We start from the raw sequence: 23767 nt of genomic DNA, 5'->3' as shown, positions 1-23767 counted from the left end.
GGCTAATTTTTGTATTTTTTATAGAGTCAGGGTTTTGCCATGTTGCCCGCGCTGGTCTCCAACTCCTGAGCTCAAGCAGATCCGCTTGCTTCAGCCTCCTAAAGTGTTGGGGTTATAGGTGTGAGCCACTGTGCCTGGCCTCTAAATTTAAAAGGTGTAAGAGGACACATTAAAAATTCTTCCTTTCATTCCTACTCAACTGCTGAGTTCTCTCCTCCACAAAGTCAGTGTCATCAGATTCTTATGTATTCTTCCAGAAATATTTTATGTATATGCATATGGTTTCCCATCCTTTTTATACAAACGATACTTCAGTACCTATTCCTATATTGCTTCTTCTATGTCACATAGTGTTCTGTACCTTACTTTTTTTACTTCTTGGAAAATTACATTAAAAGCTTTCATCTTTTCTATTTTTAAATATACTTTTTGTTTTAGAATAATTTTGGATTTGCAGAACAGTTGCAGAATAGTACAACGTCCCCATATACACCTCACCCAGTTTCAGTTTCCACTGACAGTATCCTACTGTGGTTCATTTGTCAAAACTAAGAAACCAGCATCAGTATGTTACTGTTGGAGACTTGCTTTGGATATCACCAGTTTTTCCATTAAAGTTCTTTTTCTGTTTCAGGAACCATCCAGAAAACAAGATTGCATTTAGTTGTCATTTCTCCTTAGTCTCCTCTTGACAGTTTTTCCGAGGTTTTTTTTTTTTTAATGGAAGTTTTAAGAAGTACTGGTGATTTATTTTAAGACATACACTCTAAAAAACAAAAGTGTTGAATCTTACTTTTTGTCAGCTGGATGGGAGTAGTAGTGGTGGTGGTCCTTTGCTCTTTTCCCATGTTTGAGTTTTATGTTTGGAAGTCTGTGAGGTCAGCCTAACCACCTATGTATTTTATGCCTCTCTTCTCCCCAGACTTTTATAGTTCATTTACTCCTCACCGGATGGAGGCTGTAAGAACTTTGGGATGTGAGAACAGATGAACAGATTCCTGGGGGTTGGAAGGGAGGAAGATATACAAAAATGGTCACCATGCTGAAAGAAGGAAAGGGGTATCAAACCAGGGGAGGGAAGTAGACACTATGAAAATAACATCTGAATCTTTGCAACTTGAGTCTTGGGTTCTGAATAATTAAGTTTAAAAGAGTGGCAGGGACAAAAGAGAGGTCAAGTCAACTATTAACTTTTTGGGCCAAATTCTCCCAGATGTAGTATTTGTACTGAAACAATTTTTCTAGTGGACCCAGCAAAATAAAAAACAAATAAAGCCCCTACTTCCTCAATTTAACCAAGTCAAACCAAAAGGTAAAAATACCTCTTAGCTGCCTTGAAGTGCAAGACAAGCATTTAAAAAGACAGTTCAGTCCTTGTTTAAATCTTTTTCTGATTTGATAGAGGAAGGTGGAAAATAGTGGACTTCTGAGGCAGGAGGTAGAAAGGATGCTATAGAGAACTGGAAAGATGAGAGAAAGGGGAGCTTAAAGGCAGCTCAGAAGACAAACAGGGATTTTTACAGTTTTTACTAGATCTTGAATTACCTTTACTCACAGCCAGATGAAAGCTGTATACCAGAGATTTCCCCCAGTAGGACAGGCAGCTAACCAGATACGCATCTTGAGTTGTGGTGAGGCGTAAGCCACTACTACTTTATAATTTAGTATTTGTATCCCATTTACTTTCAAAATACCTAAGAACTCCAAGATTAGAAATAGAGTGAGTGGATGCGTTAGGGCCTCTGAATTAAGCAGTTGACAACACCTGTACTACAGTTTAATTCTGCTCTGAACATACAGTTTCCGTTCAAATGTTATTTGAGCTAAACTGCTTTTGAACTTTGAGAGAATATTTAAGCCTATCAATTACTCATACCTTAGTGTGAATCATTTAAGCAAATTATTGCCATTCTCCTTAACACTTTGCTGACATCAGATACTGTGGAAGTAAGAATGTTGATAGGAGAGATAATTTTATAATTTACATCTGGTCTTAGTCCATTCAGGGTGCTATAACAGAATACCATATTCTGGGTGGCTTATGAGCAAGAAAAATTTATTTCTTACGGTTTTGGAGGCTGGGAAATCCAGGATCCAATTATGACAGATTTTGTGTCTGGTGAGGGCCAGCTTCTTGGTTTGTAGTTGACCATCTTCTTTCTGTATCTTCACATGGGAAAAGGGGCAAGGGAACTCTCCAGATCTCTTATAAGAATATAAATCTCACTGATTAGGTCTCTGCCCTCATGAACTAATAACCTACCAAAGGCTTCATCTCCTAATACTCTCACATTAGGTGTTAGGATTTTAATGTATGAATTTGTGGGGGAGGACACAAACATTCAGTCTGTAGTACATCTCTTGTGCAGGATAGTGCTGGACCCTGCAGTTGTTGCTTTGGGTGACATTTAAACATTGAGCATAGACTGGTGATTGGAAGCACTGGTGTTGGAGCAAGGACAGGTCTGGATTAGACAGAACCTGGCCCTCCTTAATCATTCCACATATGGTAACTAATATATCTTCATCCACCCCTGTGTGACCATTATTATTCTTGTACTTTATTTTAGAATACAGCATTCAAATATTAGAAAGTACAAAAAAGATTTCGGGTAAGTTTCCCACCCATGTGTAGCAAGATATAAAGAGTTTCTTTCTGTGGCCACACCCAGTTCCTTCTCACTCACTACTTCCTCCTTAATACCTGGCAGCCATTATTCTCCAATTTCTATAGTTTTGTCATTTCAAGAGTCCTGTATAAATGGGATCTTATTGTATATATATTTTTGGGATTTTTTTTTAATTCAGCATAATTCACTGGAGATTCATACACAGGTTATTACTCTGTTTCCATAGTTCCTTTTTTATTGCTGAGTAGTATTCTGTGGTATGGATGTACCACGGTTTATTCACCCATTGAAGGATATCTAGGCTGTTTCTAGCTTTTGACTCTTATGAGTAAAGCTGCTGTAAACGGTCATGTATAGGTTTTTGTGTAAACATCACTCTTCATTTCTCTGGAATGAATGCCTAAGTGTTCAATTGCCAAGTTGTATGGTAGTTGCATGTTTAGGTTTTAAAGAGATTGCCAAACTGTCTTCCATAGTGTCTGTACTATTAATATTTTAAATTCCCTCTAACAATATATGAATGTTAAAGATGGAATTATATCCCCACAAATTTCATATGTTGAAGCCCTAACCCCTAGTACCTCAGAATGTGATTGTATTTGGAAACAGATTTTTCTAAAAAGTGATTTTTGTTGAAATTGGGTCTTTAGAGTGGGCCCTAATCCATCTGACTGATATCCTTAAAAGAAGAAATTTGAACACACAGAGAGACACCAGGGATATGTGCAAACAAAAGAAAGACCATGAAAGGGCACAGAAAAAAGATAGTACCTGCAAGCCAAAGAAAGAGACCTCAGAAGAAACCAAACCTGCTGATACCTTAATCGTGGACTTCTAACCTCCGGAACTGTAAGAAAAGACATTTTGCTGTTTAAGCTACCCAGTCTGTAGTATTTTGTTATGGTTGCTCTAGGAGAATAATAATATGAGTGATCCAGTTTTTTTGCAATTTGATTCTTCACTGTTTTGTTTTGTTTTGTTTAGCCATTGTGATAGGTTTGTAGTGATGTCTCACTATGGTTTTAATTTGTATTTTCCTGGTGGCTAATGATGTTGAACATCTTTTCATGTGCTCGTCATCTGTATATCCTCTTTGATGAGATGTCTGTTCATGACTTCTGCCCTTCTGCCTGTTTTCTATTTGGATTTTTTTTTTTTTAAACTGGTGGGTTTCAAGCCTTCTCTATATATTCTAGAAACTAGTTCTTTGTTGAATATGTGGTTTGTTAAGTAATTTATCCCACTCTATAGCTTGTCTTTTCATTCTCTTAAGATGGTTGTTCACAGAACAAATGTTTTTAGTTTTGATGAAATTCCAGCTCTAGATCCTGAAAATTTTGGAAAACTTTTCTTCTAAAAGTTTTACAGTTTTTCACTTTTCATTTAAGTCCATGATCGGTTTTGTATAAGGTGTGAGACTTAGGTCAAGGTTCTTCTTTCTTTGCTTCCTTCCTTCCTTCCTTCCTTCCGTCCGTCCGTCCGTCCTTTCTTTCTTTTTGCCTGTGGATATTCAGTTGCTCCACCACCATTTGTAGGAAAGGCAATCTTTCTCCATTGAGTTGTTTTTGTACCTTTGTCAAAAAGCAATTGGGCATATTTGTGTGTTTCTATTTCTGAGTTTTCCTGTTTTATTCATTTATTGGGTTAACTGATTCCTTCTACTGTATTGTTTTCCAAAATTGTTTTACGTAGTCTTTCTTTGCCTCTGTATGTAACTTTTAGGATAATTTTTTTTCTATATTTACAAAGAATTTTGATAGAATTATGCTAGGAATTGCATTTAACTCATATAAATTGAGAGATAATTGGCACATTTCTATAGTGAGTCTGCAAATCCATGAATATGTTATGTCTGTCAGTGTTTTATAGGTCTTTGATTTCTCTCATCAGTATTTTGTAGTTTCCAGCACACAAGTATTATACATATTTTGTTAGATTTATAACTAAGTATTTAATTTTTTTGGAGTGATTATAAATGGTATTGTTTTTTAAATTTCATTGTTCATATGTTCATTGCTAGTATTATATGTTTGTCTTATATCCTGCAGCCGTACAGAACTCACTAGTTCTAGGATTTTTTGCTAGATTTCTTGGGATTTCCTATATAGGCAATTATTTGCAAATAGGGGTAGTCTTACTTCTTTTCTTTTATCTGTATGCCTTTTATTTCCTTCCCTTGTTATTGCACTGATTAGAACTTCCAGAACTGTATTGAAAAGATTGGCGAAAGTAGACATACTTGCGATGTTCTTTTTTTTTCTTTTTTTTTTTTTTTTTAAAGACAGGGTCTCACTCTGTCACCCAGGCTGAGTGCAGTGATGTAATTATGGCTCAGTGCAGCCTCGACCTCCTGGGCTCAAGTGATCCTTCCACCTCAGCCTCCTGAGTAGCTAGGACCACAGGTGGGCACCACCACACCCAGCTAATTTTTTTGTTTTTTGTTTTTGTTTTTGTTGTTCTTCAGACAGGATTTCCCTATGTTGACCAGGTTGGTCTTGAACTCCTGAGCTAAAGCAGTTTTCCCACCTTGGCCTCCCAAAGTGCTGATATTACAAGTCTGAGCCACTGTGCCTGGCTGCCATGTTCTTTATCTTAGGACAAAGTATTCAGTCTTTCACAATTGAATATAATATTAGCTTTAAGTTTTTAATGCAAACTCTTCATCAAGTTGATGAAGTTCCCCTTTATTCATATTTTTCTAAGAGGTTTCGTAGGTACTGAATTTTGCCTATTGCTTTTTTTGCAAGAGTTCATGATTATGTGATTGTTACCTCCTTTAGCTTGTTAATATGATTTTCCAATATTCAGTCAACTTGCCATCCCTACAATAAACCCCACTTGATTACTTTGTATAATCTTGCTGTGTATTGCTGAATACTATTTGCTAATATTTAGTTTAGGATTCTTAGGTTTATATTCATATCTTTGCCTAGTTTTGGCATTAGTGTATTATTAACTTAATAAAATGAAATGGAAAGTGTTCCCTCCTCTTCTGTTTCTCTTTTCTGTTTCAATCTTCAACATGGACAATTCTCTTCTGTTTCTGGAAGAGACTGTGTAGAATTGGTGTTAATTCCTTTTAAAATATTTTGTAGACTTCTCCACCTGGGCTTGGAGATTTCTTTTTTCTTTTTTCTTTTTGAGTTTTATAAATTATGAATTTATTTTACTTGATAACTAAAGAACTATTCAAATTATCTATTTTATATTAGATGGATTGTGATAGTTTGAGAAAGTGGCCCATTTAATCAAAGTGTGTAGAGGTGTTCGTAGTACTCTCTCTTGCTGTCTTCAGAGGCTGCCATGATATCTCTGCTGCATTCGAAATATTGGTAATCTGTGTTGTCTCTCTTTTTTTTTTTTTTTTTTTTTTTTTTCTTTTTTTCCCCTTCTGCTTGCTTTGGGTTTATTTTGCTCTTGAGATGGAAGCTTAAATTATTGTTTTGAAATTTTTTTCCTCTTTTCTAATGTATACATTTAGTGCTATAAATTTCCCTTTAGCATGGCCTTAGCTATGTTCCATGTATTTGGATATATTGTAGTTTCATTTTTCATTCAGTTCAATATGTTTTTTTATTTCCCTTGAGACTTCCTATTTGGCTCTTAGGTAGTGTAAATTGCTGTTTATTCGTGTATCTACTGTACATTTAAGCCATTGCTAATTATTTACCATCCTAACTAACACTGTCAGAAATAACATCCTTTAACCAGGCATGGTGGTTCATGCCTGTAACCCTAGCCCTTTGGGAGGCCAAGGCAGGAGGATCCCTTGAACCTAGGAGTTCAAGACCTGCCTAGGCAACATAACGAGATGTTGTCTCTACAAAAAAAAAAAAAAAAAAAAAAAGAATTAACAAATTAGCTAGGTGTGGTGGTACATGCCTGTAGTCCTAGCTACTTAGGAGCTGACGTGGGAGGGGTTGTGTGAGACAAAGAGTTCTAGGCTGCAGTGAGCTAGGAAGGTGCCACTGCACTCCTGCCTGGGTGACAGAGCAAGAAAGACCCTGTATCTTAAAAAAAACAACAACAAAAACAAACAAAACTTTGGGCAACTTCCATCTTCTGAAGCTGAGTTTTCTAGACTTTTGTAAATGTTATAAGAACTTATGCTTCATTTATTTATTTTTAATATGCCCCATCCCTCATGCAGCATCTAGACTTAGGCTTTTATTGGATGAAATGGTCTTACATAATGTATACTAAGTTGGAATTAAATTTAAAAAAAAACTACCTTGATCTCATCAGCATACGTTATATATCAGAACATTGCTATGTATCCCGTGAATATGTACAATTATTTTTCAATTAGAAAAACAAGTAAAATAAATACTTTAAAAATATGTGCCCAGCCTTGACTGCTATTATAGTTATACATATTACCTAGGTCGATAATAAAAGAATATATGCCCAAGTGGAATCTGAAAGTGGGAGACAATCCTCAACATGGACAAAGTAGAGAAAAAAAAAAATATATATATATATATATATAATGGGAGACTAATTCCTATTTCATAAACTCCTCAAAGTTGGATTTGGGCAGACTGCTGAGTAGATCTTTCTAATGAGTTTTACCACTAACCTACTTTCACTCTGCCACCTTCTCATGAGATTTTTTAGAAATGTTACTTAGTTACTAAGTGGTTGAAGATTGTTCTTTTATCTTTCTGTTATTGATTTCCAGTTTGAGTCCATTTGGGTCAGAGAAGAGATTCTGTATGATTTTGTTATTTTAAGTTTGTTGAAATTTGCTTTATTGCTCAGGTCTGTCTTGGTATGATCTATCTTAGTTTGTGATCCATGTGCATTTGGAAAGCAATTTGTATTCTGCTTTTTTGTGGTGGATTGTTTTATAAATGTTGATTAGATCTGGTTGGTTGATGTAGTGTTGAGTTCTTCTGCATCCTTGTTGATTCTCTGTGTAGTTGTTCGATAGACACTTGTTGAGAGAGAGAGAGAAAGAAAGCAAGAGATATTGAAGAGATATCTACAATTATAACTGTGCGTTTGTCTGTCTTTTTGGTTCTTTAGTTTTTGCTTCACATATTTTTCAACTTTGTTATTTGGTGCGTACACATTTAGGATTGCTATGTCTTCTTGTTGAATTGGCCCTTTTATCATTATAAAATGTACATCTCTATCTCTGGCATAGCCATTCTCACTTTTCTTTGGTTAATTTTTTTTTTTTTTTTTGAGACGGAGTCTTATTCTGTCACCCAGGCTGCAATGCAGTGGCATGGTCTCGGCTCACTGCAGCCTCTGCCTCCTGAGTTCAAGCAATTCTCCTGCCTCAGCCTCCTGAGTATCTGGGATTACAGGTGCACGCCACCACACCCAGCTAATTTTTGTATTTTTAGTAGAGACGGGGTTTCGCCACACTGACCAGGCTGGTCTCGAACTCCTGACCTCGTGGTCCGCCTGCCTCGCCCTCCCAAAGTGTTGGGGTTATAGGCATGAGTCACCGGCCCGGCCTGGTTAATGTTTACATGATTTATTTTTTCCATCCTTTTACTTTTAGCTTGCCTTTTTAGTATATTTGAAGTGAGTTTCTTGTAGGGAGCAATTAGTTGGGTCATGTTTTTTAATCTACTCTATTAACATGTTTTTTAATGACTATATTTACACTAATATATTTACTGTAGTTGTTGCTGTGTTAAGGCTTACGTCTGCCATTTTATTTTCTATTCATCTCTGTTTCTCTTATCTGTTTTCTTTTTCCTCCCTTTTTATGGGTTCTTTGAGCATATTTTATTTTGTTGAGACAAGGTTTCATTCTGTTGCCCAGGCTGGAGTGCACTGGTGCCATCACAGCTCACTATAGCTACTGGGCTTGAGTGATCCTCCCACCTCAGCCCCCTAAGTAGCTAGGACCATAGGTGTGTGCCACCATATCTGGCTAATTTTTTTTTTTTGAGACAGAGTCTTCCTCTGTCGCCCAGGCTGGAGTGCCATGGCGAGATCTCGGCTTACTGCAACCTCCACCTCCTGGGTTCAAGCGAGTCTTCTGCCTCAGCTTCCCAAGTAGCTGGGACTACACACATGTGCCACCACACCTGGCTAATTTTGTATTTTTAGTAGAGATGGGGTTTCACCATATTGGCCAGACTGGTCTTGAATTCCTAACTTTGTGAGTTGTCTGCCTCAGCCTCCCAAAGTGCTGCGATTACAGATGTGAGCCAATGTGCCCAGCCCATCTGGCTAATTTTAAAAAATGTTTTGTAGAGGTAGGGTCTTGCTATGTTGCCAACATGCTGTGTTGCCCAGGCTGATCTCAAACTCCTGGACTCAAGCAATCCTCTTGCCTTAACCTTCCAAAATGCTGGATTACAGGCATGAGCCAGCATACCCAGCAAGCATATTTTAGAATACTGTTTTGATTTATGTGTTTTGTTTTTGAGTGTATCTCTTTGTGTATCTTTTTTGGTGGTTGCTCTAGGTATTAATATTATATACATAATTTATTACAGTCTACTGTTGTCATCATTTAACCAGTTTGTGTGAAGTGTAGAAACCTTACCTCCTTTATGGCTCTTTACCCTATTTGTAATGTAATTGTCTTACAGTGTTTCCTGTACAGACATTTAGAATCATGTCAGACAGTTATATCCTTGTTTCAGGTGTCAAACATATTTTAGACAACTCAAGACAAGGGAAGCCTATTGTATTTTCCCTTATTTTTGCTTACTACCTTTTTTTGTTTGTTTGTTCCCACTCTTCTGTGGTTTCCTCTTTTACCATTATCTATTTAGAAATTTTCTTTTAGCCATTCTTTTGCGGTATATATGTCAGTAAAAGTTTTGCTTAGTTTTTCTTCCTTTGAGAATGTTTTGATTTCTCCCTCTAGCCTATAATATATTTTTACTGAATATAGTATTCTGGGTTGATAGTCTTGTTTCATCACTTGAAAAATATTGTACCACTCTCTTCTGGCATCCATGTTTTTTTTGTTTTTGTTTTTGGTTTTTGAGACAGTGTCTCCCTCTATCTCCCAGGCGGAAGTGCAGTGGTGTAATCTTGGCTCACTGCAACCTCCACCTCTTGGATTCAAATGATTCTCCTGCCTCTGCCTCCTGAGTAGCTAGGACTACGGGCGTGCGCCATCATGCCTGGCTAATTTTTTTGTATTTTTAGTAGAGACAGGGTTTCACCATGTTGGCCAGGCTGGTCTTGAACTTCTGATCTCAAGCAATTCACCTGCCTTGGCCTTGCAAAGTGCTGGGATTACAGGTGTGAGCCACCACACCCAGCTGGTTTTGTTTTCTTAAAAAATTCATTCATTCATTTTGTTTAGAGATGACATCTTGCACTGTCACCCAGGCTGGAGTGTAGTTGCAAGATCATAGCTCACTGCAGCCCCAAGGTACTGGGCTTAGTGAGGCTCCTGCTGGAGCTTCCTAAGTAGCTAGGATACAAGTGTACACCACCTCATATATATATATATATATTTTTTTTTTAAATACTTTCAACTTTTAGATCCATGGGGTACATATGGGTGCACATGTAGTTTGTTACATGGGTGTAGTACATGATGCTGAAGTTTGGGGTATGAATGGTCCTGTCACCCAAGTAGTGAGTAAAGTACCCAATAGGTAGTTTTTCAGCCCTTACCGCCCCGCCCCCGGTAGCTACAGTGTCTCTTGTTATCATTATGTCTCTGTATACCCATAGTTTAGCTCACACTTACAACTGAGAACATGTGGTGTTTGGTTTTCTGTTTCTTTGTTAATTCACTTAAGATGATGTCCTCTAGCTGCATCCATATTGCTGCAAAGGACTTGATTTCCTTCTTTTTTTATGGCTATGTAGTATTCCATGGTATATTTGTCCACATTTTCTTTATCCAGTCCACCATTGTTGGGTGCCTAGATTGATTCTATGTCTTTGCTATTGTGAATAGCGGTGCAATGAACATAGAAGTGCATGTGTCTTTTTGGTAGAGCAATTTATTTTCTTTTGGATATATACCTAGTAATGGGATTGCTGGGTCGAATGGTAGTCCTGTTTTAAGTTATTTGAGAAATCTCCAAACTACTTTCCCCACTGGTGGCTGAACCAGTTTACATTCCCACTAACAGTATGTAAACGTTATCCTTTCTCTGCAGCCTTGCCATCATCTGTCATTTTTTTTGACTTTTTAATAATAGCCATTCTGGCAGGTATGTTTGCATGTCTCTGATGACTAGTGATATTGAGCATTTTTTTCAGGTTTGTTGGCTGCTTGTATGTCTTCTTTCGAGAAATGTCTGTTCATGTCTATTGCCCACTTTTTAATAGGGTTGTTTGTTTTTCGCTTGTTGAATTAAGTTCCTTATAGATTCTGGATATTAGACCTTTGTCAGATACATAATTTGTGAATGTTTTCTTCCATTTTGTAGGTTGTCTGTTTACTATGTTGATAGTTTCTTTTGCTGTGCAGAAACTCTTTAGTTTAATTAGGTCCCACTTGTCAATTTTTGTTTTTGTTGCAGTTGCTTTTAAAGACTTAGTCATGTTGCCAAGGCTGATGTCTAGAATGGTATTTCCTAGGTTTTCTTGTAGGATTTTTATGCTTTTAGGTCTTACATTTAAGTCTTTAATCCATCTCGAGTTAATTTTTGTATATAGTGAAAGGTACTGTCCGGTCTCATTCTGCACATGGCTAGCCAGTTATCCCAGCAGCATTTACTGAATAGGGAGTCCTTTCCCATTGCTTGTATTGTCCAAGAGCAGATGGCTGAGGTTTGTCTGTATTTTGGGGTTCACTTTTCTGTTCCATTTGTCCATGTGTCTGTTTTTGTACCAGTATCATGCTGTGTTGGTTACTGTAGCCTTATAGTATTGTTTGAAGTTGCGTAATGTAATACCTCTGGCTTTGTTCTTTTTGCTTAGAATTGCTTTGGGTACTTGGGTCCTTTTTTGGTTCCAGATGAATTTTAGAATAGTTTTTTCTAATTCTGTGAAAAATGATATTGGTTGTTTGATTGGAATTGCATTAAATCTGTAGATTGCTTTGGGCAGTATGGCCATTTTCATGATGTTGATTATTCTAATTCATGAACATATAATGTTTTTCCATTAGTTTGTGTTCTCTATAACTTGTTTAAGTAGTGTTTTATAGTTCTTTCTGTAGGGATCTTTTACCTTCTTGGTTAGATGTATTCCTACGTATTTTATTTTTGTGTGTGTGGCATTGTAAATGGGATAGTGTTTTGGATTTGACTCTCACCTGCAATGTTATTGGTGTGTAGAAGTACTACTGATTTTCGTACATTGTTTTTGTATCCTGAAACTCTACTGAGCCCGTTTGTCAGTTCTAGGAGCCTTTTGATGGAGGCTTTAGTGTTTTCTAGGTATAAAATCATATTACAATGATAAGAGATAATTTGGCTTATTTTCTTAGATATATGCCTCTTATTTCTCTTGCTTAATTGCTCTGTCTAGGCCTTCCTGCCTGTTCTGAATTAATTTATTATTTTTTAATTTTTATTTATTTATTTTTTTATGAGACAGAGTCTTGCTCTGTCACCCAGGCTGGAGTGCAGTGGCACAATCTCCGCTCACTGCAAGCTCCACCTCCCGGGTTCACGCCATTCTCATGCCTCAGCCTCTCCAGGAGCTGCGACTACGGTGCCTGCCACCACGCCCAGCTAATTTTTTGTGTTTTTAATAGAGACAGAGTTTCACCATGTTTGCCAGGATGGTTTCGATCTCCTGACCTTGTGATCCGCCCGCCTTGACCTCCCAAAGTGCTGGGATTACAGGCATGAGCCACCGCGCCCGGCCCTAAATTTTTTTTTTTGAAGATGAGAATCTTGCTATATTGCCAAGACTGGTATTGAACTGGCCTGAGCAGTCTTCCTGCTTGAGCCCCCATCATGAGCCACTTCAGTTGGTGGTTTTTGATGAGAAATCTGCTTTCATTTGAATCGTTTTTCTTTTCTCTTGTAGATAAGATTTCATTTATTTTTTGAATGCTTTCTTTGTCTTTAGTTTTCAAAAGTTTAATTAGGGTATAACTTGGCCCAGATTTTTTTTTCTGTGTCCCTCCTCTTTCTGCTTCATTCACCTTCTGTGTCTTTGGATTGTTTGCCAAATTAGGGAAGTTTTTAGCCCTTAATTTCTTCAAGTACTTTTTCAATCCTCCCTTCCCTTTCTCCTCTACTTCTGGGACTCCAATGAACAAATGTTTGGTCTTTCATATAGTCTCAGTGGTCCTTGAGGATCTGTTCATTTGTTGTTCAGTCTGTGTTCTTGTTATTATCATGCAATTTCTACTATGTTTTATTGATTCCTTCGTTTGTGCCCTCATTCTGCTTTTGATCCCATTTACTGCACTTTTATTTGATTATTGTATTTTTTGGTTCTAAAATTTCCATTTGGTTCTCTTGTATTTTCTGTTAGGTTGCCAAGACTGTGTGTTTTCTTAGTGAGGCTTTCTGTTGTTTTATTTGTTTTAAACACGTTCATAATTCCTTGTGGAAGCCTTTTCATCATGGATGCTTTAAAATCATTGTCAGCTCATTCTAACAGCGCCCCATGTGGGCTCCACTCACACAACAGAGATGGAGAATGTTGGAGGTGGGAGATCATTACTAGATGAATGTGTTGGATCCCTACTTGGCTTTCTCTCACTTCATACTCCTGAGGGGTATTATATGCTTCCTTACAGACTTTCGAGAATGGAAGTCTAGGCCCTCCACCTGACCTTCTGGCATGGGTGAGGATGAGGCCAGTGTTTTGTATAGTTTTGGCTAGAGTAGCACTATTTTTGTCTAAAAATTGTCTTTCCTGCTGGACTCCTCCTTCCTGGTCTTTTGACTGGAGGCTTTTGTTGAGGCTTTATTTTTGTCTTCCCCTGTTGGTATTTCCAGGTTGCCAGTTTTACAGCTGCAAGTCTGAGATGTGATTAGGCAAAACGAAAACTCAAGGGAAACTTACCACTGAGTTGTTCCTTGGGTCCTGAGGCCCCTAGTCAGTCTGCATTCCTTTCTCTACCATTCACAGACTTCTTATGCTTGTTTTATATGTAATATGTAGCACTTTTATTTGTACTTGGTGAGAGGAGTAGGAAAAACTATATCTATCCATCTTCCAGGAAGTAGAACACCAAGTCACTCCTTTTAGAAAACCTCCAGTGACTCTCTGTTGCCTATAGATCATCATCTAAGTTTCTTAGTCTGTTATTCAGAGAGCTTTTTAATCTATACAGAATCTTAGCTTTTCTCTCCTCTTCCAGCTACTCCTGTGTGTCTCTATCATACCATTTGATGTTCTATAGAATTCTATAGGATTCTGCGTTTCTACTCTCTCTATACCATGACCTTGGTCAATTTGTTCCTCTGTCTAAAATGCCCCAATCCTTCATCTCAAGGCTATGTACCCCATCACCTTGTAATTTGCAAGCTATTAGGTGTTTGACTGGATCATCAGTTGTTCCAGAAGATGTGAAGCTGAAACTATTGAAAAATGTCAAAATATTATGTTCTGCACTAGAATAGTTTGTCCTTCTAAAGTAAGGTAATGATTGTAAATTTGGTTGTTAATATATCAGTATCACCAGCCACTGATTGTGGAGCATCTACTCTTTGTTGAATATTGGACTTAAACATTGGAATGGTAGATAATTTAAGGTTTATATTTAGTTAAATGGCATTTCTTTAAGAATAAAGCATTAGTAGTGCTAAATGATACCTCCTTATTTTAATCTATCTTAATAATGATAAAGACTTGGCCAGTGGTTTTGAATCCTAGCTGCATATGTTGTTTACCTGGGGAGCTCTGAAATAATTGCCGTGCCTAGGTCTAAACCCAGAGATTTCCATTCAGTTGATTTGAACTGGGGCTCTCGCATTGACTTTTTTTAAAAGCTCCCCAAATGATTCTAATATATAGCTGGGTTAAAATATAAGTGAACACCAGTAGTTTCAGTCACTTTTGAAGTTCTTTCCCGGAATGCTTCCAGCTGTGCAGCTTTTAACTTTATACTTCAAAGTTTTTACCTTAGCAGATTAAAAAAAAAAAAACCCTTGTACTTCCTGCAGATGACTCATCCAGGTGAGTCATTATATGAATTATGAGCTGGTTTGCAAAAGGAAGAAAACATTTTGTGGCAATAATTAAATTTCTGTAGACAATGTGAAATAACAAAATTCAAGATTGTTCTCTCAAAGATTTTTTAAAATTCTCTTACTGATTTTTTTAAAAGGTGGTTGCAGGAACAGTACAGAGCATATAGCATCCTATATAATCCATTGATACTGTAGAATTTTTTGTTGAATTAATAGTCTTAATCTCTCTTCGAGTGTTTACTTTTTGTCAGATACTAAGATACGTAGTTGGCACGAATATAGATAATAAAGAATTTACTGCTACAGCAGAGAAATCAAACATTAGTCGTGATTAATATATGAAACACTCTTGAATCTTATGATAAAACTGGTGTAAACATTTGGCATCTAAGTAGTTAATGTATTTAATTTAAGAGACTGACAGACTTTCAGTTTCTAATAATAAAAGTTGGGGATAAGGAAACAAGGGCAAGGCAGAGGAAGAAAAAAAGGAGAAAAGAGGTCAGTTAATAAAGAACATAGAGAAAAAATAGACTCAAAGATAAGAATTCAATTAACTTTGTGACAACAAAGACTTTCCTCTGAGAAAGAAGAAATTAGGTGCTCTAGTTCATTATTTATTTTAGGGCCATATACTCAATTTGGTTCATTATATTATGACTTCAAAGCACGGGAAGAATTATAAAATGACACTGACTTTTTTCCCTACACATAGTAATTTATTAAGCAATAAATTTCTAGTTTCTTACAGAAACTGGCATGACTGAGGGGACTACTTTAAAGGGGCTGATGCTTCATGTTAGGTAAATCTCTAGGAATGGTAGTAAGAACATTATTAGATAATTGTCAAAGTATTTGTCAGATTTTGTTTTTCTAAATGTATATGCTGTAACTTTAATATATATTTTTTATGGAATCCAAGAATTTTGAAGAAATTTGATCATGACAGGATTTCTAAGGCCATGAGAAGGCATTAATTTTTATTATGCCTAAAGTTTTCTATGGACTTAATAGTATGATTATACTGTTGATCCTTGAACAACAGGTTTGAACCAGGTGGGTTCACTTTATGTGAATTTTCTTCTACATCTGTCACCCCTGAGACAGCAGGGCCAACCTTTCCTCTTCCTTCACCTTCTCAACTGACTCAATGTAAAGACAACAAGGATGATGACGTTTTTGATGATCCATTTCCACTTAATGAATAGTAAATATGTGTTCTCTTTTTTATGATTTTCTTAATAACATTTTCTTTTCTCTAGCTTTATTCTAAGAATATTATATATGATACATATAACACACAAAATATGTGTTAATCAGTTTTATGTTATTGGTAAGGCTCTGGTCAGCAGTAGGCTCTTAGTAGTTGAGTTTTTGGGGAGTCTAAAGTTATATGTGGATTTTTGACTATGTGGAGGGTAGGTGCCTATAACCCCTGTATTGCTCAAAAGGTCAACTTACAATTAATACTTACAGTTTCGTTTCCAAATTTGTATGCCATGACTGGATTTCTGTCATTCTGGCAGGAGATAAAGATACCGACTCCCATGGACTCTTGTCTCTGATGAGCAGGGGTGGGGCAAGTCTCTGTACTCAAACATTGAGGGCAGATTTTGAAGTTACCCTTTATGCTTCTATATTTGGCATATGTGTCATATTACAAGTTTGGAAATGAGCTTACTGACAGAAGGGACCATGGAAAATAATCACTTTCCTTATTTCAAAAGAAAATAAATCTTTATAAAAATTAGCCCTTAAAAATATCTCCAAACTTAGCTATTTGTCTTATGTTCACTGACAGTATGCTTGGGACTTGTAGGGAAGGGACACACACACAATGGTAAATAAAAACTGGCTCAGTGCCTGACTTTGTAAAGCACATGTTTTTAATACATGCTAAATTTTATGCCCGGAAATGTAGGCTATGATGGAAATGTGCGAAGGGCCAGGTAAACAAGGATCAAATCACGCCAAGTCCCCCAAAAAGTGTAATACAAAGTGAACATCAGAAGGTCATCGGGAAAAACAGGAGAATGGGGTATTAAAACACAAGAAGACAGCAAAAACAGTGCTAATTTCTGTAGGTATGATGATGGATATTTGTGTGTCATGGTATTTTTTTTTCACAGAAGCTTTCATATGGATTCTCATGTCATTAGTGATTTAAGGATCTCTGTTTTAGGATTAGAAAATAATTTCATTTGTCCCTGTAATATATTAGAAAGGAGGGCAAGTGTAACATTTGCAGTGTTTTCTTTTAAACATTTTTCTGATAGAAGATTATATAATCGGTTTGGTTTTAGATCAAGAAAATAAGATTAAGACCTAATTAGATATTTTTATAGACTTGATTTTAAATCAGGAATTACTGCTTTTAAAACACTTTGACCAAAAAGATGATCCTTGCACTTAAATATCACCAAGTAAAACTACTTGGTAAAATATGGTTGTATATTATTCTATTTACATACATTTATTTTGGTCCCAACTCATGATTGTAAAGCCTGTGAACCCCAAAGTGTTCTGAATCATCAAACTATAGCAAATACAAATGAAAAAAAAACTACATCAGATTTTTTTTCAAAGATGAGTGTGAAAAAATTAAGTCTAGGACTTGTTCTTACATATTAAATTACAAGTAAGAGCACGGGTTGTCTCCCCTATTTAAATATTTATCTCCTGAAAATTATTTCTTCATTTTCTTAGATTTTACTTGTCAACATACAGATTGAGGCTTTCTTAACATCTACCCTTTACTATATGCTCAGGTAGTATGTATGTATATATACATATAATTTTTAAAAATAATTTTTTAGAGACAGGATCTCTCTGTGTTGCCCGGCTTAGAGTGCAGTGACACAATTGTAGCTCATTGTAACCTCAAACTCCTGGGCTCAAGTGGTCCTCCTACCTCAGCCTCCCAAGTAGCTAGGGCTGTAGACATGCGCCACCATGCCCAGCATTTTTTTTTTTTTTTTTTTTTAAAGACATGAGGTCTCACTATGTTGCCCAGGCTGGTCTTGAACTCCTGGGGTCAAGCAGTCCTCCTGCCTCAGCTTCCCAAAGTGCTGGGATTGCAGATGTGAGCCACCACACCTGGCTACATATAATTGCTCATTGTAATAAACACTGTTTGAGTTCATATCATATCTTAAGTAATTCAACAAGTAAAAATGATATGGTTCCTTCTGTCAGTGAGCTCTTGTTAGAAGGGGAGATAGATGATGATGAATAATAATCATAATAATAGAGTGGAAGGTAAATGGTAGCACTGAGGAGGGAGAGAATGGGTACTCATTCTCCCCTTGAGTGTTGTGTCAGGGAAGGTTTCACAGAGAAGGTGAATCTAAGATAAGGTTAAAGCATGAGTACAAATTTCATGGACAAAGGATTGTAGTAATGATGTTTCAGCAAAGATGACATCATAGGCCAGGGCTCAAACCGTGAAACAGTTGCAAGTTCAGAGAGTTGCACTTGGTTTCTTGCTAATGAGAAAAACATGAAGTGGAGAGAGAGGCAGGAGGATGATCTGGAAAAGACTTAAGTCTTGTAAAAGAATTGGCTGTGGAGGACCATTCGGGATTTTCAAATTGAGTGAGAGAATTAATTTTGCAAGTGGGTAAAGGCGGTTGAGTCTGGAGTCAGGAAACGTTTCCGAGGTAATAGGTATTTGAGGCAATAGTGCTGTTGAGAAGAGGATAGAATCAGCAGGCTGTGTGCCATTTGTATGTAGACGGTACAGGAAAAGAATAACTTGAGGCTTTTCTTAGATTTTTGCCTTTGGTTTTTATAATATGTATGTGGGTTTGGACATATGTTGAGGAATAATGTAGAAAAGCTAGTGACTTCTGACTGTAATTTTACCTAAATTTATTTTATTTTGAAATAATTTCAGACTTATAGAAAAATTGCAAAGACAATTCAAAGAATTACCATGTAGGGTTCACTCCACATTCTCCTAATGTTAACTTTTTACCATACTTGGTTTCATATTTTCATGAGGCAGTATTTGTTTCTGAACCATTTGGGAGTAATTTGTAGATATTATGCCCCTTAGCCCCTAAATACTTATGTCCCTTTATTCCTAAGTATGTCCCCCAAACAAGGATTTTTAAAAAATATATAACCACAATATAATCATCAGTATCAGGAACTTAACATTGATGCAATACTCTCTAGAATTTATTTAAATTTTGCAGTATTTCCTAATTTCCTTTTAAGTAAAAGAGAAACTGTTTCCTCTGGTATAGGTTCCAGTTCAGGATTATATGTATTACTTTTGATTTTCATGTCTCTTTAATTTCCTTAATATAGAACACTTCCTCAGTCTTCCTTTGTGTTTCATAATATGACTTTTTTTTTTTTTTTTTTTTTTTTTTAAAGAGATGAGCTCTCACTATGTTTCCAAGGCTGGCCTTAAACTCTTGGTCTCAAGCAGTCCTCACACCTCAGCCTTCCAAAGTGCTGGGATTGCAGACATAAGCCACTGTGCCCAGCTGATAAATGACATTTTAAAAGAATTCCAGTCAGTTATTTTTTAGAAATATTTTTGCCATTTGAGTTTGTCTGCTATTTCCTCATGATTAGATTCAGGTTATGCATTTCTGACTGAAATACTACTGAAGTGATGTGTCCTCAGAATCTCTTAGCAGGAGACCCATACTATTGTTTTGTTCCTTTACTGGTGATGTATACCCGTACTATTTTTAGTAGAGACGGGGTTTCACCATGTTGACCAGGCTGGTCTCAAACTCCTGACCCCAAGTGATCTACCCGCCTTAGCTCCACAAAGTGCTAGGATTGCAAGTGTGAGCCACTGCGTCTGGCCTGAGCCTTTTCTTATATTCTGGCAACAAGTGTTTCAGAGTCATCTTGTACTTTCCTTATCCAGCCTTGAAATCTCTGATATTTTCAAGCAGCCCTAATTCTTTTTAGGGGGAATGTTATTTAGAAATCAAGATCTGGGCACTCATGCTACTGAGAGATGTCTATTTATTTGTTTATTTATTTAAAGGGATTTGCTTACATGATCATGGAGGCTGGTAAGTCTGATCTGCAGAGTCAGCAAGCAGACTGGAGACCCAGAGAGAGCTGATGTTCTAGTTTGAAGGCCATCAGGCAGGAAGAGCTGGTGTTGTAAATGAAGTCTGAAGACAGTCCTGCTGAAGGAATGCCTCTTACTGAGAGTCAGTCTTTTTGTTCTACTCATGCTTTCGACTGATTTGATGAGGCCCACCTACATTACAGCAGGCAAACTGATTTACTCTACCAGTTAAATGTAAATCTTATCCAAAACACCCTTACAGAAAACAAGAAAATGTTTAACCAAATATGTGGACACCCTGTGGCCCAGTCAAGTCAACACCTGAAATTACTGAAATTAACCGTCAGAGCCCTCCAAGTGGACAGAACCAGGGCATGCATACACACACATGCACACACACACACCAGGGCATGCATACACATACACATATACATATACACACACACCAGGCCATGTGCACACACATGCACACATGCATGCATGCATGCATGTATCCCTGTATCTATCTCTGTATAAAAACTATGAATACGCTGGATATGGTGGCTCATGCCTCTAATCCCAGCACTTTCAGATGCTAAGTCAGGTGGATTAGTTGAGGTCAGGAGTTCGAGACCAGCCTGGCCAACATGGTGAAACCTCATCTCTACTAAAAATACAAAAATTAGCCAGGCACTGTGGTGTGTGCCTGTAACCCCAGCTACTTGGGAGGCTGAGGCAGGAGAATTGCTTGAACCCAGGAGGCAGAGGTTGCTGTGAGCTGAGATCGTGCCACTGTACTGTAACCTGGGTGACAGAGCAAGACTCCATCTTAAAAAACAAAAACAAAAGCAAAAAGAAACTATGAAGACATATTCCTGTTCCAGCCATCATTACCGGGTTCATTCTAGCCTCCTTCCGCCCTTTCCATATTTGTACTACCTTTGACAATAAGAAGTCTGGTTTCTGCTGTTCACAGTATACTTACTTATTTGCTCAATCTTAGAATACACAAAAAGTAATTTAGAATTGCTAATCCTTAACACTATAAAAAGCAAACCCACTTATTGGAATTCAGTGCTTACTTACAGTTCTCTTTTGTTTATGTCCTGAGAATATGTAGTAAAAATACTGTGTTCAAAAGTTACTTTGGTGGTTAGGTCTTCCTTTCTTCCTAAATTTTCCCTGAGTCATTTGAAATACCATCAGAGACATTCGTTTTGTTTGATTTCCATCTTAGATTTTTTTTCCTTTCTCATCTTTGTGGATCTCCTTATTTCTTTGAGTATATGAAGCATTAACATGATTCCAAAAGTCAGAACCATACAGAAAGCTATACACAGAAAAGTGTTGATCATCCCTCCCATCTTTTCTATCACTTCTCCAGTCCACTCATCTTCTCCATCCCCTATTTTCTGCTCCCTAGGTGATTACCCTGATTAATTTCTCATGTATTTAATTCTTTGGTTCTCTGTACACAAAATGGACAAATAAATGTCTATCTTCTTTCCTGTACAAAAAGTAACACACTAAATATATTCTTTTCTATTTTGTTTTTCCCACTTAACAGTATATACTGGATATCTATATTTTATAATGATATAGAGAGCTCTTTATTAATTTTTAGAGCTGCATAGTACTCCATTGTGTGGATCTACAGCTTGTTTATTCAATCACTTTCCCATTTGTGGACATTCAGGTTATTTCTGATTGTATTTTACAATTATAAATATCACTGCAATAAATAATCTTTGTAATATGTGTTTTTATATTGTTGAAATGTATCTTCTCCCTTGTCGCTTCTTATTTTGAATTTGTGCTTTCTCCTTTTTTTTTTTTTTTTTCTGGATTAACCTTGTTCATTTACTTTAAAAAATTCTAGGATTTTGATTTATGAATTAGATATGATTTTTAAAGTTCTCCACCTAGCTGATTTATTTTGTCTTTATTATTTCTAGTCTCTGTTTTCTGTTGGTTTAGTTTGTTCTTTTTGAATTACAAATGTTCAAGGCTGTATAGATTTTCCTCTGTTCAGGGTATTAAATGTGTAATTTTATATCTTTTTTTGGAAAATGTATAATTTTGAGGTAGAATGCTGTTTTTGTTTTTGATTTTGTTAATATCCAGTTTTATTAGAATTATGATCAGAGTGTTTGTGTTATTACTGCTTCATGAAATACACTGTTGCTTTTTACATTACCTAATATGTGTGCACTTTTTTTGGTCAATATTTATGTCCATTTGTGAAGGAGGTACAGTTTTTATTATCAGGGTATGTAGTTTTCAGTTAAGTTTATAAGTGTTTTTCAGTCTTACATATTATTAAAGTTATGTTCGTATGTCTGTACATCCCTGTACTTCTACTTTTTAAAGGTAGTTGCTGTGTGATGATAGGCGTACACAGTGGTTATATCTTCATTGTGAATTGCAGCTTCTAACGTTAAACAGTGTTTCTCTGTGTCATATTTAATGCTTTAGTATCAAGATCAGTACTCTTGCTTCCTTATTGTTTCTGTTTGCTTTGTATGCCTTTGCTTATCCCTTTTTTTAAATTAAAAAAATTTTTTTTTTTTCGCTTTTTGGTCTATGCTGTTTTAGGTTATCTCTTGAATAAGCATTTATTAGGTATTTTTTTAATAGCCAAATGAAAAAAATTTTAATGACTTATGTTTGATTTCAACTCTTATGTTGTAAATACTGTGTACATTGTTATATTTTTCTTTATTTCTCTGTGACGTGCTTTCTTTGCCTTTTCATCTTAAAATTTTTTTTTTTGGATATTTAGGCTTTGCTGTTTGTTGTTGTAGCAGCTACTTGTGCGTTTATGCCTTTTTTAAATGTCTTCATTTCGTTGTTTTCTTATTTAAGTTCATATGATCTATTATGTTAGTTTTTAATGGCGTCCTATAATTCTTATCTATTGCTATTTCAACAGTCAAAAGTTTATTTTACATTTTTCTTTTTCTCTTTCTTTTTCCATTTTTTTCAGTTGCATTATGTCTGTTTCATCCTCAATCCTTAATTGCAACTTCGTTTTGCTCTTAGATCTACAATAAAATATAATTTTCACCACCAGTTTTTTTGCTGAAGTTTACCTATTGGTTAGATATAGCTCAGATTTTAGTGGATTTCTTAAGAAGAACTCATGGTGACCACAATATTCCCTGAGTTCCTGCATATTAAAAATTGTTCTCCTGTAGCCTTAATATTGGTAGTACAGGTTGGGTGGCAACAAGTCCTTGGTTCACACTTTCCCTTTTTATAATGTGGCCTTGCTTTCTATATGTTTTGTTGTTCTGAGAAGTCTGATGCCACTCTTAATTTTCTCGCCCTTGTAAGTTGCTTGAATCTTTTGTTTGGAATTCCTAGATCTTTTCCTTCTCATATTTTTAAAGTCTAATAGTTTTACTATAATATATCTTAGAATTGATTTTAACAGGTCAATTTTCCTTGCTACATTAGTGGGTTCTCTTAATGTGTAGAATCAGATTTTGTTTCTGCAAATTTTTTTTTGGATTAAAGTTTTAAATATTAATTCTGTTCTAATATTTTCTTTTTCTTCTTTAGGAACTTCAGTTACTCATATAGTTATACCTTCTTTGTTTACCTGCCATTTTACCAACTGTTCCTGTGATTATTTTTTTTACCTCATTATCTCATTTTCATTCTCTTGGTTCTTTTCCTGTTTTCCTCAGTACCTTTTTATTAAGGTTTTAGTTTTCTCTATTTTTGACCAGGAATTTAGTCCTCACCTTTTCTCTCTTATTTTTTCTTTTTGCCCATTCTATTTTCAGGTTTACATTTCTGATTTATGATGGTTTTCATACTCCTGAATGCTTGTTTAAAGAGATACAATTCAGGCTGGGCGCAGTGGCTCATGCCTGTAATCCCAGAACTTTGGGAGGCTGAGATGGGCAGATGGCTTGAGCCCAGGGGTTTGAGACTAGCCTGGGCAACATGACAAAACTCATTCTCTACAAAAAATACAAAAAATTATCATCCCAGCTACTGGGGAAGGTGAGGTGGGAGGATCACTTGAGCCCAGGAGGTGGAGGTGGGGGTGAGCTGAGATC

The 23767-nt window shown here is 36.3% G+C and overlaps 1 protein-coding gene across 1 annotated transcript in view; it reads left to right on the top strand.

Annotated features, from left to right (window-relative positions):
* Positions 1 to 23767, top strand: part of SESTD1 (SEC14 and spectrin domain containing 1) — a 150305-nt gene that overhangs the window by 10667 nt on the left and 115871 nt on the right. The window lies entirely within an intron of this gene.

This window comes from Papio anubis, chromosome 10 (genome assembly GCF_008728515.1).
Source record: "Papio anubis isolate 15944 chromosome 10, Panubis1.0, whole genome shotgun sequence".
NCBI classification, from domain to species: Eukaryota; Metazoa; Chordata; class Mammalia; order Primates; family Cercopithecidae; genus Papio; species Papio anubis.
The sequence above is the reverse complement of the archived record's forward strand: the minus strand, read 5'-3'. Positions and strand labels throughout refer to the sequence as shown.